The following is a 16,574-nucleotide window of genomic DNA, read 5'->3' as shown; positions in this document are numbered from 1 at the left end:
TTTCGCTAAATGCACGACTATCAACCCCAATGATAGGGCTGCCTAGAATTACTCCATTATTGAGGATCTGGCCCAGAGTCCATGTGCTATGTCTACTTTATAGGTCCTCCAGTTGTGTCCAACTCAACGAAGTGCTTTTATTTTGACGATAGGGGCAGTTGATCCAAATAATTCCTTAGTGCTCACTTTTGACATGTTTAATGTCAAAAAGAGACTTCCTCATATGGCTTTTCAAATCAAGTCTACTTATCAAAAAACTAATATTTTTCGAACAGGTTTAGATGAGGGGGCTTCCACATCTATAATGTCTATATCATGCTCGAAGTCCATTGGATCTCGTTCGGCTGTTCCTTCACCTACCCTCCTGACAACATTTGATGGACATTTTGATAGGCCGCATGGGATTATCCCAGCCTTTCCCATATGTGTTGGAGGAAAGGTTGTTAATATCGAAGTAGAAGTCGTTGATGCTAACCTAGATTACAATCTCCTCTTAGGAATGAACTTGGATCTACGAATGGATGCCATTGTTTCGACTTTGTTTTGTGTCATTTGCTTTCTTTATGAGGGGAAAATTGTTAAGGTTGATCAATTGGATTATTCTCCAGTTGATCCCCAGGCAACTTTCAATTCTACTGTTCCCTTAGTGGATAACCCCTGTCTGCCTACTGAGAATTTGGGAGTTGGGATGTATTCTTCGTTGATGGGTACATTTGATTTTCCCTCTCCTATTGCTAGACTCAATGTCATTTCATCATCCAAGGAGTCTTCATGGGAAGAGTTCCTCTGAACTCATTATTTTTCAGACCCTTGGACCTTGCCTTCGCCTACAACCACATTAGATGAAGGACAAGTCCGTGGAATGGCATTTCCTATGTCTACATTAGAGCTTAGATATCAGTTTATCGTCAACTCTGCATACAACCATTCTATTCCTTTCTCTGAGGAGGAGCTAGATGGTGATGTGGCCCTAGCTTGGACCCTTGATTCTACCTCTACTATGGAGTTCTTAGATACAATTTTACCATGGGAAGACGTGATCTTAGAAGTAATGACTGGTGTAGATCGACCTTGGGGAGACTTACACCATTGTTGATATTTTCTTCCCCCATTGCAAGAGGTCGAGTCCAAGTTTTCTAATCTGCTTACTAGCGATGTTTGTACGGTATCAAATCCTTTAGCTCCAGCGCACATTCGTGCCAAAGGTAACATGTTGGTCATTTCAAAAACTATACCAATAAACATCTCTAGGTACCCTAGTGTGATAGAAAATGTCTTCATCGGACCTGAGTGTTCCCTTGAAGAGATTCAAATTTACACCGACATCTTCAAAGAGTTTTAGGATGTATTTTCTTGGTCTTATGAAGAAATTCCTGGTATTGACCCATCCATCATTCAGCATGAGATCAAGACATATGAAAATGCTAAGCTGATTCGTCAAAAGCTTCGGCCTGTCAATCCTAGGAAAGTAGCAGCTATTAAAGCTAAAGTAGAGAAGTTACTCAAGGTGGGTTTTATATACCCTGTTCCTCTTATGGATTGGGTTTCTAATCCAGTTCCAATTGATAAAAAGCAAGGAACAATCCATGTATGCATTGACTTTAGGGATTTGAAAAACGCTTGTCCTAAGGATAATTACCCCACACCGTTTATTGATAAGATAGTTGATGAAAGTGTGGGTAATGAGATTTTTTCCTTCATGGATGGACTCTCCGGTTATAACCAAATATCTATCTGTCCAGAAGATCAACACAAGACAACTTTCATATGTCCCTGGGTTACCTTTGCATACAAAAAGATGTCGTTTGGTCTTAAAAATGCTGGAGTGACCTTTCAGCGGGCCATGTCATATGCTTTCCACAACATCAAGCATGTCATCGAAGCATAATTAGATGATTTAGCTACTCGTTCTCAAAAGAGAATAGATCATCCTAGTCACCTTTGATTGGTTTTCGAATGATGTCGTTTTTACAAGATTCGGTTGAATCCAAATAAATGTGTTTTTGCAGTTACATCAAGTCAATTGTTAGGGTTCATTGTGTCAATTGAAGGGATTCGTGTTGATCCCTTCAAGGTAGAGGCAATAATTCATTTGCCTCCTCCATCCTCTATTTGACAACTTCAAAGTCTTCAAGGGAAGGCTAATTTCTTAAGAAGGTTTATAGCGAATTATGCCGAGATCACTAAAGGGTTTATACTTTTGTTGCAGAAAGGAGTTCCATTCGTATGGGACAACTTTGCGCAACGGTCATTTGATGCCTTGAAAAAGGCATTAGTCTCTGCCCCAGTTTTCAGTCCATCAGATTATGCTAGGGATTTCCTTTTATATCTCACCGCTACAGAATCAACCATAGGTATGGTTGTTGTTCAGGAAGATGATGCTTTCATAGAGCATGTGATTTATTAATTGAGTCGAGGCTTGGTAGGTCCTGAACTTCACTATTCTCCTGTTGAGAATTTGGCCTTGGCAGCTGTCCATGCTGTCCAGCGGCTCTGCCATTATATCTTGCTATGCAAAACTTTTGTCTTAGCAACGGTCAATTCGTTCCAATTCATCCTCAGTAGGCGAGTGATTGGGGGCAAATACAATCGATGGATTGTCATTTTACAAGAATTCGATCTCAAGTTCTTGTTCGCCAAGTCTAAGAAATATTTGATTTTCATGGAGTTAATTTCTAAGCTGCCTTGTGGAGAGGGTACTGCTTATGAGGAAAGTTTTTCCAATGAACATCTATTCCTTATCTCCTCATAAGACCCCTAGTATGGAGATATCATTGTCTATCTCTAGACTTCGAAGTTTCCCTCTACTTTCTCTAAGGATGAACGTCGAAAATTATGTCACTTGGCTAAGAACTATGTCATCATTGGTGATATGTTATATTGCGAAGGGGTTGATTCGATCCTTAGGCATGTTTAACCATAGAGGAAGTAGAGTCTGTGCTCAATGATTGCCATAATGGAGCTTGTGGTGGTCATCTTTTAGGGCTTGCTACAACCCAACGTATCTTGCGTGCCGACTACTTTTGGCCTTCGATCTTCAAAGATTGTGTTGAAGTGGTCAAATGTTGCCACCCTTGTCAAGTTTATACTCAAAAGATGCGTGCACATCCAACTCCTCTTTTTCCCATTGTCACTGTTGGTCCTTTTACTAAGTGGGGTATTGTTTTTACAACTTGTAATCTGCCTTTAGTAGCAAATCACAAGTACATTATCATGGCTGTAGACTACTTCATGAAGTGGGCTGAGGCCATGCCCACTTATAAAAATGATAGTGAAACAACAACATTGTTCCTTTTCAATCAGATTATCTCAAGGTTCGATAGCATGAGAGAGATTGTCATTGACCATGGTAGTCATTTCCAAAACCAACTAATGTATGAATTGGCTCTTAAATTTGGTTTCCAGTAGGAACACTCATCTCTGTATTATCCTCGGGCCAATGGATAGGTCGAGGCTGTGAACAAAACCCTTAAGACAATCCTACAAAGGACGATCGAAAAAATTCGGTCCAATTGGAACTTATGTTGTATTCGGCTTTTTGAGCCTACTGAACCTCGGTAAAGACTACCACAAGTTTTACACCATTTTAGTTGGTTTATGGGCTAGAATCTATCTTTCTTATTGAATGTGAAATTCCATCTTTTAAGCTAGCTGTTGATTTCCTTCCAGAGACTTCTAGTCTCGAAGAGTGCCTCCTTCATTTGGAATATTTTGATGAGCAGCGTCGAGATGCTACCACAATCAATGAGGCTCATAAGAAAAGGGTTGAAACTCAGTATGATAAAGCTGTCCGTTCTCAAGTCTTTTCTGAAGGCAACCTTGTCTTAGTCTATGACCAAGATAAGGATGCCTTGGGGGCAGGCAAGTTCAAGCCTATGTGGTATGGTCCCTTTATAATTAAACTAGTTTTAGAAAAAGGGGCATATGAGTAAGTCAATTTTGAAGGGAAGAAGTTGGTAGAGCCCCGAAATGGGCTCTACCTTAAGAAGTACTTTGCTTAAGTAGTAGCTAGGCAATGGCTTCTTTATATATTTTGTATTTTTGTACATATGTCATAGGGATTTTTTGATATCAACACTTCTTGATCTGTTGTGGCAGGTGTTGATGGATGATCTGGTCTATTTTGGATTCGCTGATGGTGCTAGTCGGCACACTCGGAACCTCGCTTCCGAAGCTTGGGTGATCTACTATCCAACTGGTCAGTTGATGGTATCAAGGGGAGTATGCATTGGTCCTGCATCAAATAATATGGCTGAGTATACTGCCATTGTTAATTTACTATCCAAAGGTATTTCTTATGGAATCGATTCGTTGGTAGTCTATCTTGATTCACAACTGATAGTGTCACAATTTAATAACATTTATCAGGTAAAGGATCCATGTTTATATCACCAATATTTAAGAGTGAGGTTGTTGCAAATATCATTTACTTACATTACTTATTTTCACATTCCAAGATATCATAATTGGTTAGCAGATTCTATTGCTAATCAAGCTTTAGATTGGCACATCATTCATTCATCACAATAAAATCAAGCATCAAAATGTCGAAATTATATATATATATATATATATATATCATAAAACATCCCGAATGTACATAAATGTGTCCAAAATAATATACAAAAATTGGAGATCAAATGCCCATAATCATATCCAAACTATCTATGACTTAGCTCAGGATGAGCAGCCAAGTATGCAACTACAGCCTTAGCCACACGCCTAAGAGTCCGAACCCAGTCCTGTTGCATTCCAACCACGTGACGTTGCATATCTATAGGGAGATCCTCTACCACTGCCATCGGTACTCGGTGAGTTAACCACACCAAGTTTTGCTGAAGTGTGTATAGGACCCACTCTGTATTGGTAGCCGCCTCTTTGGCACCTTGGCTGTGAAATCCATGCCATGGGAAACCATCTAGTCATACTGGCCCAATATTTAGAATATGATCATTACATTAGTCATCTGAATCCCATCAAAAATATTTTTCAAGTTCATTTTCATATTTGAAAAATCATAAAAATCATAAAAATCATAAAATCAAAAACATTTATTACCTATATGCCCCATGTCACGGCTGGTGGTAATGCTAGATTAGTGTCTCCCTGGAAGTCCAAGCGAGCATAGGGGTAATCATCCATTGCGATGATTTGCTGCTCCCACCAGGAGAAGAAATCATCATGAAAAGTTGTCTGCGGCACGTCCCCACCTCCTAATCATTTCATTAGATCAACCCACTTGCCCATCTGCGGATCTCGTAGGCTACTGATCGGAACTGGTACTCTAGGGTGTAGTGCTGGGACCTTCTCGAAAAAGAAGGAGCATAGAATGGTCTCATACCCAAAGTTTTTGGTCTGGCCCTTTTCGATAGATGATAGCTGGCTCTTCAAGTTGGTGAGAAGAGGAGTACACCAATCAAATACTATGGTGAGACAGTCTACTGCCAAGCTCATGGCAATCTGTGAAGCTTGGTGTAAGGAAGCTAATCCATTCACTCTGGCTATAGTGAATAGGATGATCCTCAATGACAAACTCTCTACGTGCTTGATTGGAATTTGGCTTCCAATATTTTCTGTATGGCTTGGGCAATATATATGCACATAGTCCTTGATAGAAAGGCTACATCGTGATTGGCCCATAGAATGTACTACCTCTCCCCTCCGAGAAAGGTTTGTGATAAAATAGATATCCTCAATATCTACTCTCAGTGGCATTTGATCAATCATGAATGAGTTGTCTTCGACGCTCCAGTAGTGAATGAGAATTTCAAGCAAGCGAGTATTTGCCTTCATATTTGGCATTTTGAAAATTTTTAGCAAACCGCATCCTCTTAAGGCATCCAAGGCCTGTTGATGCTTCATAACCTCATCATCAACAGTGGCATGCTCCCTTTCCCTCTAGGTAATGGTCATCTTGAGAAAAAAAACAAATTTGGACCGTTAGTTTTTTGTTTTGAAATTTAAATGACATATACGCGGGTCTGTTTTATACACAGTCGCATCTAGGGCCTACATATACATAGGTTGCATATAGCCAACCCGTGTATACGTCACGACAAAATTTTTGACATAAATTCAATGATGAAACTTTAATTAAAATTCTTAAAACCAATCACAAATAGATGCAAGACAAGTTTGGGGGTTAACTGGTAATTTTGGGAAGATTTGAACAGTCAGATTTGGCAAAAGGCAAAGCTTGCTTCTTTTCCTCCACTCCTTGTGCTCTCAACTCAAACAGTAACAATGGTGAGTCAAAAATCAATTTTATAAGCTTTGAAAATGTCAAATTTTTTCAAAACTTGTTTTTGTTTTGTCTCATGTAACTTTTAACTTGGGAGATTGGAATGTCGAGAATGGATTTTTTTTCAGGACATTTTGGACACTTTTTCGACAGTTTCGAGTTGGTTCGATGACTGCTGACCCATCATGGTAGGTATCGTTTTCTCACTAGCATATAGGTTAGGGAAGGCATCTTTCCATTGCATTTTGCATAGTAGCCTCCATTTGTTGATACACTTGCCATAGGGTCAATCCCATTGTGTTATGGTTCGTAAACCATCTTCACTCACCATTTTTTTAAAATCATGGCACAATGGTAGAGCCATCCCCTTCATGGGCATCGTAGTTAGCACCTCACTGACATTTGTTGCCCATGCTACTTCAATTTGAGTAGGCTCGAGAGTCCTCTATAGTCTTGCCATGACTTATTTGATGAAGACTCATTCCTCTTTGCTTCTTCGCTTTGTTTTGGCCTTATACCCTAGAGGCTCCTTCATGTTGAGTTGTACTACTGCATTGCATTTTGACCATTTGCACCTTTTTCCTTGAGCCGGCTTCACTTGGACTTGTGTTTAAGCCACTTTTTGACCATGTCATTTGCAAAATCAAACTTGCAATCCCTTAGCTTCTGCAACTCGACACCCTATGAGCCGTGGAAGGAACATACATTTGAGTGTCTTTGACCAGTTTTCACCTCCCTACATTGAGCATAGGATTGTTCCAATCCCAAGAACTAGATCATCTGCTTCATCGAGACTCGTTCTTTCCACTGTATTATAGCATCCTTTCATTCTTTTTCCATCTTAAAGAAAAAGACGAAAAAAAAATTATATATTCCAAGAAAGAGCTGGAACGGGACAATATTTCCATTTATTTTGGCAGCTAGAGTCAGTCGTGTCACCCATGAACAAAGCACTCAAAAGGAAGTCTCTCCTCCATTTGGGTGGGATTTAGTTTGAATTAGGTATGCCTTAACCTTGTTATTGAGTCAGTTCTCCTTCGATTGGTTATCTCTTCCAATCATATGGATAGTTTGTTCGTGCCTCCTGCATGACGAACTTATACAGAGTCATCATATGCTGCAACATGGTCATTATTGAGTCGTGCTTTTTTTCAAGGGAAGTTAGCCTTAGTTGGCCTCTCTGCAGTGTCCCTTGACTCTTTTTTCAGTCAACCATCCCTGATTGTTAATGTCTTGTCTATCATCACATCAGTTATATTGGTCCTTTACTCATGCCGGTTTGAGAAGGTCTCCATTGACTTCCTACTGGTGGGTCTTGTCCTTATCGATGATGACATCTTGCTCTGAGGACAGGCCTAGAGTCGCACCCTGGCCCTATTTTCATTATTGATAGGTCACCTTGTGCTCAGCATCGATTAGTATCATGGGTCTTTGACTAGGTTGTTTCCCTTCTGTTGGACATCAGCTTACATTATCACACATTGGGATTCGTGTAATACCTTGGTTTCCATTTGACCCTATTAGTGGATACCTCGCCTTTGTTCTAGCTTTCATTATTGGTTGGTTCAAAGGGTTTCTATTGTACACTAGCCACATCTTGTGTACGCTGGAGACGTGCTTTGGTCGGGTTACTACATCTTTTTCGTCTGATTCCTTCCACATTATTGGCCTATGGGTTACACTCGCGCTAAATTGATGAAGGATGCCTTAATGCCTTCCTTCTAGTGGATCTTTCCCCATTGAATACGACTCATTGCTCTGGGGCAAAGGTATAGAGTCCATTTGGCAGTACCTTGGGGTTTACAGTCATTAGTGGCAGATCCTTCACTATCGACAGTGGGAAACCATCATTGTCTCCTGATTGATAGATTCTTCCAGGTGTTCGACTTCAGATCATTTATTCACACTTGTTAGATTGTACTGGGGTACCTTGACTCTCATTATCATTATCGGTGAGTAGTCTCGCATTTGTTAATGGTATACATCAATGACTGGTAATCAAACGATTTCTCACATGGTCGAATTTAGCTCATTCATTCCCATTGTGTAGAAATGTACCACGGTGGTCAGTGAAGACCTCAGGTTGCATCAACATTCATTGTTTCACTTAACAGTTGCTTTTGTTGCTGCTGGTTGATACCATTCCACCTTATATGTTGCAGTCATTTACGGCGACATTCTATATGCTGGCACCCGAGTTTGCAGTGTAGTACCATCTTATTCCATCATGTTCATTTGGTACTATTGGGATCAATATTTAATATCAATGATCAGCTTCATCCCTCAACATCATTGACATTCTTATTTGTGGTATTTAGACATGTACTTGTTCGATCATGATTAGATGATCCATTATGTATTTCTAGTCTTCTATACATGTATACTTATTGGATCCACTTGTACTTGATATGCGGACATGCTTTACATTCTATGACCATGGGTATGCCTGCCTCAGATAATGTTTCTTTCTAATCTCCTTTTGTGGCTTGGCAGGCTAAAATCTGGTGAAGTCCTTCTTAGTTTTTGACAGGTTTCCTTTCCATGTACTTAATACATTCCAGCCAACTTGTACCCTTTCTAAACCCATATATTAGCGGGCATGTATTATAGCTCCAAATCTCACCCTTGATATTTTTGATGCTGCATTTATGGCGTAGGGAAACCCCTCCTTCCAAACCTGGTCCAAATACTTAAAAAACAATGTTTTATTCCCTGTATGCGACATTTCCTTGAGCTAAACATGTGTGTACGTGGGTCAGTGTATACCCAACCCATGTATATGTCTTAAAACACTTAAAAAAATTAAATCTCCTTAATTTTAGGTGGAGATCACGGGTTTTACCTGTTGATTACCTATTAGTGCCCATGGCCCAACTGTTCCCAATGAATGCCAAACTAAAAAACTATTTTGGGAGAAGTATAAAAATTCTTCAATGGGAAGGCCTAAAGGAGGAGAGAATAGAGAGAAAATTACTCTGCTGAGATTATCCTTGATCATGTCTAAATATCCTTGTGCTTCCAGCACTTCCCCCACTATAGGAAACCCTTGTTTCCTTGAGTTATGATGTTGTTTCACTAGTTGAGATATCTTTGTGTGAGTCATGGAAGGAGCCTTTTGAAGACTTGGGATTGGACAGATCCAGAGGACAGTTCCGCCTGGAGCCAACAAGAGGAAGATGCAGGTGATATCATTCCTTACTTTGTTTTAGTTATTTGCAATAAAGAAACATTTGTCTTGTTATGGTTTACAAGTGAATAATTGTTTCAATTGTATAACTAACCTTCTTTCAATATGTTATGAAGTTGATTTCTATATGATACTTGGTCCATATATTGCTATGCTTCTTTGAATTGGTTGTTTTGTAGGTTCAAGGATCGAGGGAAACTCCAAGAGGGCTTGAACCCTAGCTGGATCTACCCGAACGAAGGACCCCCACGTGCACCTCTTTTCATTTAGTTTACTTGTTTAAGTATCATGGTTGTGTGGAAAGCTTGTTTTTTACTGTAGATAACCCCGACTTTTCTAGGTTGTTGACCCAAAACCCTAGGGGATTTTGTCGCTCAACACTTGGGGATGACTGTGTGCATGTATGCATGAGAAGATGGAACATCCTACCCCACATTTTGTAGATTAGGGAATACCATTCCCCCATGAGACTGAAGGAGGCATTAAAAAGAGTGCTAATGTACAAGCACTCCATGCAAAGGCTGAAGGTCAACTGGATTGGCCTCAAACTAAGTGCTCCACTCATATTAGGCATGCTGGAAGGAAGAAGAGAAGAAGAAGAGGAGTAGTGGAAGGACATCAATAGAAAGGCAGGATTTTATGGAGAACATGAGCAAACCACAACAGAGGCTTGGGATGCGAGGGAGGCCACCAGGGCCATAAAAAATGAAGAGATTGACTAGGTTGCTCAGAGGATGAGCAACACCTTTAGTAGGGGCGTGATGATGAGCCTCATAAATGGGTAATTATGTGGGCTCATTTTACCTCCTAACCTAGTCAAATCAACCATTCTCTTAGCTTATTGTATGATTTTCTAATTATATTTATGTTTATAGGGTGAGTTGAGTTAGTTATTATGCCATGTGGTCTAACATGTATTTGATGCAAATTATTGATGGATTTCGAGGTCAAAGTCAAGGATCTAGTGGTAAAATTGTAGTAATAACTCGAAGTGAAAAAAGAAGAGGACTGATAGGAGGGAATCACCCTCATTTATTTCTCCTCACTTCGAATACCCCTTCATTCAGCTCAGAGTACAAGCAACCAAATCATGCACTAGAAGGCGGTCGAGCAAGTGGAAGATGACTGAGAGTTATCTCGAGTTTTGGGAGACAAGCCTCCCTGATTTTAAGGAAGTTGTTGGTAGCTTTAGATGTATAAGTAGAGAGGCTCAGGGCCTCACTAGGGTCAAATTTTTTTGCTTATGTAAACTCTGCTCAAATTTCTAGCTTATTATCTTGTGACTGTTCCATGTAATTTTGCTATTGTTTTCATAATGAAGATGGAATCCTTTTTGAGCTAGCACTGAGTTACCTCAAAGGGCTAAAACTCCTGGGTTAGGGCCCAATCAAAGCAGCTAAGCTTCTCTTTACTTGTATTTGTATGCCTTCCTTTAGTTTGTAGATTAATTTTCTCTTAGATGTATTTTTCTTATGGTTAAGAATATGTTACTTTTGATGATTTAGTAGTTTGCTTCCATCTGTGCTTTCTCTAGCAAGTTAAGTAGTGATTAGAGAAGATTACAAAGGCTAGAAATAGTGCCTTCGCCTCTCTTCCTCCCTCTGGGACCATGATTTGAGTTAAATACTCTCTTGCTGCCCCAAAAACACAGATTTGCCTCATTCATGGGACTTCTAGTGTTTGCATTTCTTTAGTAGGTTGATAGTCTAGTTTTGCTTTGCTTCAGATATCCTTTATCAATTTCACCTCCTGATTTACAATATTCCTCTTCCATGCTTTCCTTTCTTGCAGCATTTCCTAACATTTCCTCTCATACATTATAGTTCAGGCCATTTTAATGCAAAACTTTGTTTTTTCTAGATGCACTCATTTCATTGCTTGCTTGATCTTCTTGGTTGACTGTCAGTTTCTATGCAGCAGATCTCTTCAAGCAGTAGGCCAGATTACCAGCAATCACACCCTTCATCTAATCCATGCCCTACAGGTCTCCCAAATCTCACCTCAATTCTGCCCTAGTTTCCTGCATTTTTCATAAAACTTCTTCCTCTCTCCTTGAGCAAACCCAATCATCTTTCTCTCTCTCTTGGTGGTTAATGATAGAACTTAGGTGCCCTAACACCTCACCGCAACCTTCATCCACCTTTTCCACCCACTCTCACACCCTCAAAATAGCGGAAATATCTCTCGGCCTCCTCCTGTAGGCCTCATGTAGTTTCCCTGTTTTCCTCCTGTAGTTTCCCTGTGTCCTCCTGCAGTTTTTCCTGTAGGATTTCTTTTGAAGGCCGAGTGTGTGAAAAGCCTCCATAAGGCCACCTAAGACCTCCTAGGACCCATCTACACCATATTACATCCTCTCAAGCTCCGAAACTGCCCTTTAATACCACCTGTTCGCTGCCACACTCACACACAATAAATTAGATGCATGATTAAATTCACATAAAAGCACATAAAAATCCAAAAGTATATTTTTTGCTTATTTACTTCTAGAAATAGCATGGTTAGATTTTTTTACTTTCTTGAGTAGCTAATGGCATTTCTTTCATGGTTTTTATACTGTTTTTCACAAAAGTAGAATTAGCTTCCTAATTAGGGTTTACTAGGTTTTGCTTTACATTCCAGTCTTTTCCCTTTTTGCAATTGGAATAGCTTATGTAGATTAATATTTCTTTCCTTTCAACACACATAGAGCTTCTTCTGAAATCTATAGAAGTTAGCTTGAGCTCGTAGTGATCTCACGCAGGCTGACCAAGTGACAACCTACAATGAGAACTAGTACTTGTGCATACAACACCGAGGCTTCCAAGTTTGTTACGAACTACCGGGTTGATAAAAGTAAAGTTGGCAACACAAGAGTTGCAACATTCTTGCTACAATACTGGTGCTCACCAAAGGGATCCTCCTGTCTGGCCATCATTCAACCCCTTCATGGAGAATATTCATTTTGAACTCATGTGCGCCATATGCCAGTAGAAGAATCTATTGGGAACATGTTTCAGTGTCTTGTCTGTTGGGATTACTATCCCTCATCATTGTCGGGGATCTCAATTTCACATTAGGGCTAGAGGAGATTTGGAGAGACATGGCACAAGATGAAAATATGTCTCAATTCCTCATAGACATAATGGATTCTTTCACTCTTATTGATGTTGACCCTAAATCATTAGATCCCACATGGAGGAAGGGTCAGAATGGTTCAAATGGAATCTCGAAGAGACTCTACATATTCATCATAAGTCAATCTATATTTAACGACTTGGAGGGGATAAAATCATCAATCATTCCTTCATTAATTTATGATCATATGATGATTCTACTGACATGGAAGCTCTTGGGTGGGAGAAAATATTATCCTTTCAAATTCAATTCTCATTGGCTTGAGAATAAGGCTTTCTGGGATCTGGACCAAAATGTTTGGACCTGCCAACCTATACCTCCCCTCATAGGTTGTATATCATTCATCCATGAAAAGCTTTCCTGTTTTGAAAAGGAAGTCAGTAAATCAGCTAGAGATCTAAAAGTGAAAGAGAACCAAGCCCTTTAGGATATAGAGGACTCCCTTCATTACTATAATGATCCCTCTAACCATTTGTTCTTTTTAGTGAGGTACATAAAGATTATTCCAGGACTGGGGGATAAAAAGAGGGTTATTATCTTGTCATAGGAGGCCTCCATTAAATTGAAAAGTCGGACCACATGGGTGACTCTTGGTGATAAGTACGCAATTTTTTTCCACCTTCATGCAAATATCAGGAAACAGTCCATTGCCATCTGTGGAATTTGGGATAATGATGGACATTATTATGAGACACAATCAGATATGGAAATGGTAGCGGTCAAACACTTTAATTGTTTATTCAAGGAAAGTAACTCAAACTCTACTTCCCAACCAGAGTGCTTGGAACACTTACCAACTATTTTCATGGGGGAGGTCAATGAAATGTTGGGGTGTCCAGTATCTAAGGAGGAACTTTTGGAGGTTTTGAAGGGATGTGCTAAAGATAAGAGCCTCGGGCTTGATGGTTGGGTGATGGAGTTATTCATTCACTTCTTTGAGATGATGTTTCTAGATCTATTGGTTGTAGCAGAGGAGTCGAGGACTATTGGATACATCTCATGGGTCCTTAATGCTACATTCACTGCCTTCACCTCAAATAAATCGAATCATAAAGCATTTTTTGATTATCATCCTATTTCATTGTGTAATTCCATTTATAAGATGATTTCAAAGCTTATTACTTGTAGGATAAAAGGGATTTTGTCCAAATACCTCTCTCCCAAACATTTCAAGTTTCTTGAAGGCTGACAAATTTAGGATGACATTGAGATCATTGAGGAGAGCATTCATTCAATCAGGACATAAAAATTGAAGGTACAATAAAAGTTGATCTACACAAGGCTTTTGATAGTGTTGACTGAGGTTTTTTATGGCGGGTGTTACTCAGAATTGTGGTATGCCCTAAAATTACTAGGTGGATTATGACATGCATCAACACTACAAATTTTGAAGTAATTATCAATGGTTTACTATCTTGGTTCTTTAGGGCCTTTAGAGGGTCACGATAGCAATGTGCTTTGTCCCTTCCACTTTTCTTTCTTGTCATAGAATTTTTGAGCAGTATGTTGGAGGATGCCTGGGAAAGAGGCCATATTCTAGGCATCAACATTTCCAGCCACAAATAAATCACCCACTTGATGTTTAAGGATAATATTCTATTTTGGGGAGAATCAAATCTTGAAGAATGGACCCATGTCCACCTTTAGTGCAACCTCTGAGCTTGTCATGAATAAATCCAAATCCTGTCTTATTGATGGAGATAGTGACGAGACAGTCATCAGGGAGACTTATAGTCTCATCAACATTGTATCCACTGATTTTGAACATGGCTTCATATATCTAGGGTTTAGAATAAAAATAAACAATTATCATGTTCACGACTCAGATTGGCTAATTGACAGATTTGAAAAAATATTATGCGGGTGGAAGCACATGTGGTTATTGATGGGAGGTTACCTTACTTTGATAAAATTTGTGCTCCAAAACATTGCAGTATATTGGATGCACCTTCTCCAATTACCTATTGTGGCCATTCATAAGATGGAGTCTATAATGGCCAGATTCACGTTCTTTGGAAATATGAAAGAGGAAACAATCGACCTTTTTCAATGGAGAGCACTCACCACATTGATTATAGACAGTGGATGGGGATTATTGGACACTCACAATTTTAATCTACCATTGATCATAAAATATAGCAGGAGGGCTATTATTGGTGAAGGCATATGGTAAGATATCATCAGAAAGAAATACATGCTTGGACATCAATTTAATATTCAGATCAGAGTTGGAGTGAGGAGAAAAATTTTCTCATCGTTAATTTGGTGATGCATGTGGAATAATCTTCATTGGAAGTTGACCTTTCTGCGATGGGAAGTTGGGGATGGATCCTCCATTGAGATTGGACTCGCTGCGCTTTCGGGATTTGATGGGAATCATACACTATCATCCCCTCTAATCACATGCCTTCATGAAAATGGAACATTCTATCTACAATAGATCCAACACAATCAAGAGATAAACAATCTAGGACAAACTTGGGTGAACATTGTTGAGATTGGAATTCATGGGATTCCAACCATTGAATGGGACATTTACATTTTTGAAATAAGTGTTGCCGACATTTATTTCAATGCATAGGCAGGCAAAATGATTTGGGTAGGGAAGAAAAAAACTAACAACCGATGGTAAGGGAGATTTATCATAAAATGACAAGAAATGAGAAGTATTTCAAATACTCTTTATTGTTTCAGGAAGCTTGGAAATGGAGGATTCCATAGAAACTTAAATGTTCTTGCTGGTTTACCTAGAAAAACTTGCAATAAAGTGGCTTAGTCAGATGTGCTATATGTTTGTTGTAGAATCAGGGAGAGGAGGATGTGGATGATTTATTGCTTAACTATCCATTTGTTGTTGTTGTCTCGGAAGGGGTATTGGATGAATTTGGCATTGCACAAAACAGGTCACATCTCTCCCTGAAATCATGAATAGCCTTTTGGATCAACTCCTGGTCATAATATTTCTCCTTATGCTTTTTCATTATTTTGTCCATTTGGAGATGCTGGAATGAACTTATCTTTGACCATAAACATGTTATTTTTAGAGATGTTATTATCAAATATTTGGCCTACTTCTTGGAATCCAAGATGACTGGAAAAAGAAATCGCATAGAAAGATCATACTTCGAGACATTAGACATGTCTTTCTTGTAGGGTTTTTCGAAAGGGCTTTCCAAAACAGGAAATGTGGGTGTGGGGCAATCATTGTTTTGGAACTAGGAAAACATTTCCATTTCTCATTGGAGGGGGAACAAGGGACAAACAGTAGGGCTGAAATAATTGTCCTTTGGGGCATTCTTATAGGGGAAAAATGGATCGGACTTGATGAAATTATGGTCTATGCGGACGTGAAGGGCATCGTCGACTGGGTTAAGGATTACACACTTTTTAATCCCCCATCTTATCTAACGGGAGGAGGAGAATCCGGCAACTGGTAAGCTCTTTCCATCACATTGCATTTGGTCATATCTAAAGACAGCAAAATCAGATTGCCGACCTCCTCTCAAAAGAAGGAATCACAAAGGCTCCCGGTAAGATTCAATACGCTGCTTAAGAATAGGGTGTATTGATAGAGGATAGATACTTCAATCATTCATAGAAGCTACAGGAAGAAAAAGGACATTTGATCTTTTTGGCAAACTCTGCTGTAGTATATTTTTTTGTTGTTTTTCAAATATTTTTTGTAGGATATAATGACACTTGCTATGTAAGTGATAAAAAAATGATTATAAAGATAACTCAGACATTTATGTAACAGATAGCAGATATAGGAAAACTGATAGGAGTATACAAATCATTTCATGAATTATGTACTCTCTTTTTGTTTTTATTAATGAAAAGATAGAGTTTTTTCCTTTTGAAAAAAAATATTGTTGTATGGTAAGTGTAAGTCTAATTGGCAAGGTCCACCCCGGGCTGGACAAACAAACACATCGATGTGCTCATACATATATGTAGCGAGAAGAACCAAAATTGTAGGTCATTTCCGGTGAGCTGCCACTTCTAAAGATAATTTCTACCTGATTAACTGAA

The sequence above is a fragment of the Pinus tabuliformis genome, chromosome J (assembly GCF_031772625.1).
Source record: "Pinus tabuliformis cultivar Carrire ecotype Pingquan chromosome J, CPIR1, whole genome shotgun sequence".
Classification (NCBI taxonomy): Eukaryota; Viridiplantae; Streptophyta; class Pinopsida; order Pinales; family Pinaceae; genus Pinus; species Pinus tabuliformis.
Note: the sequence above shows the minus strand (reverse complement) of the source record.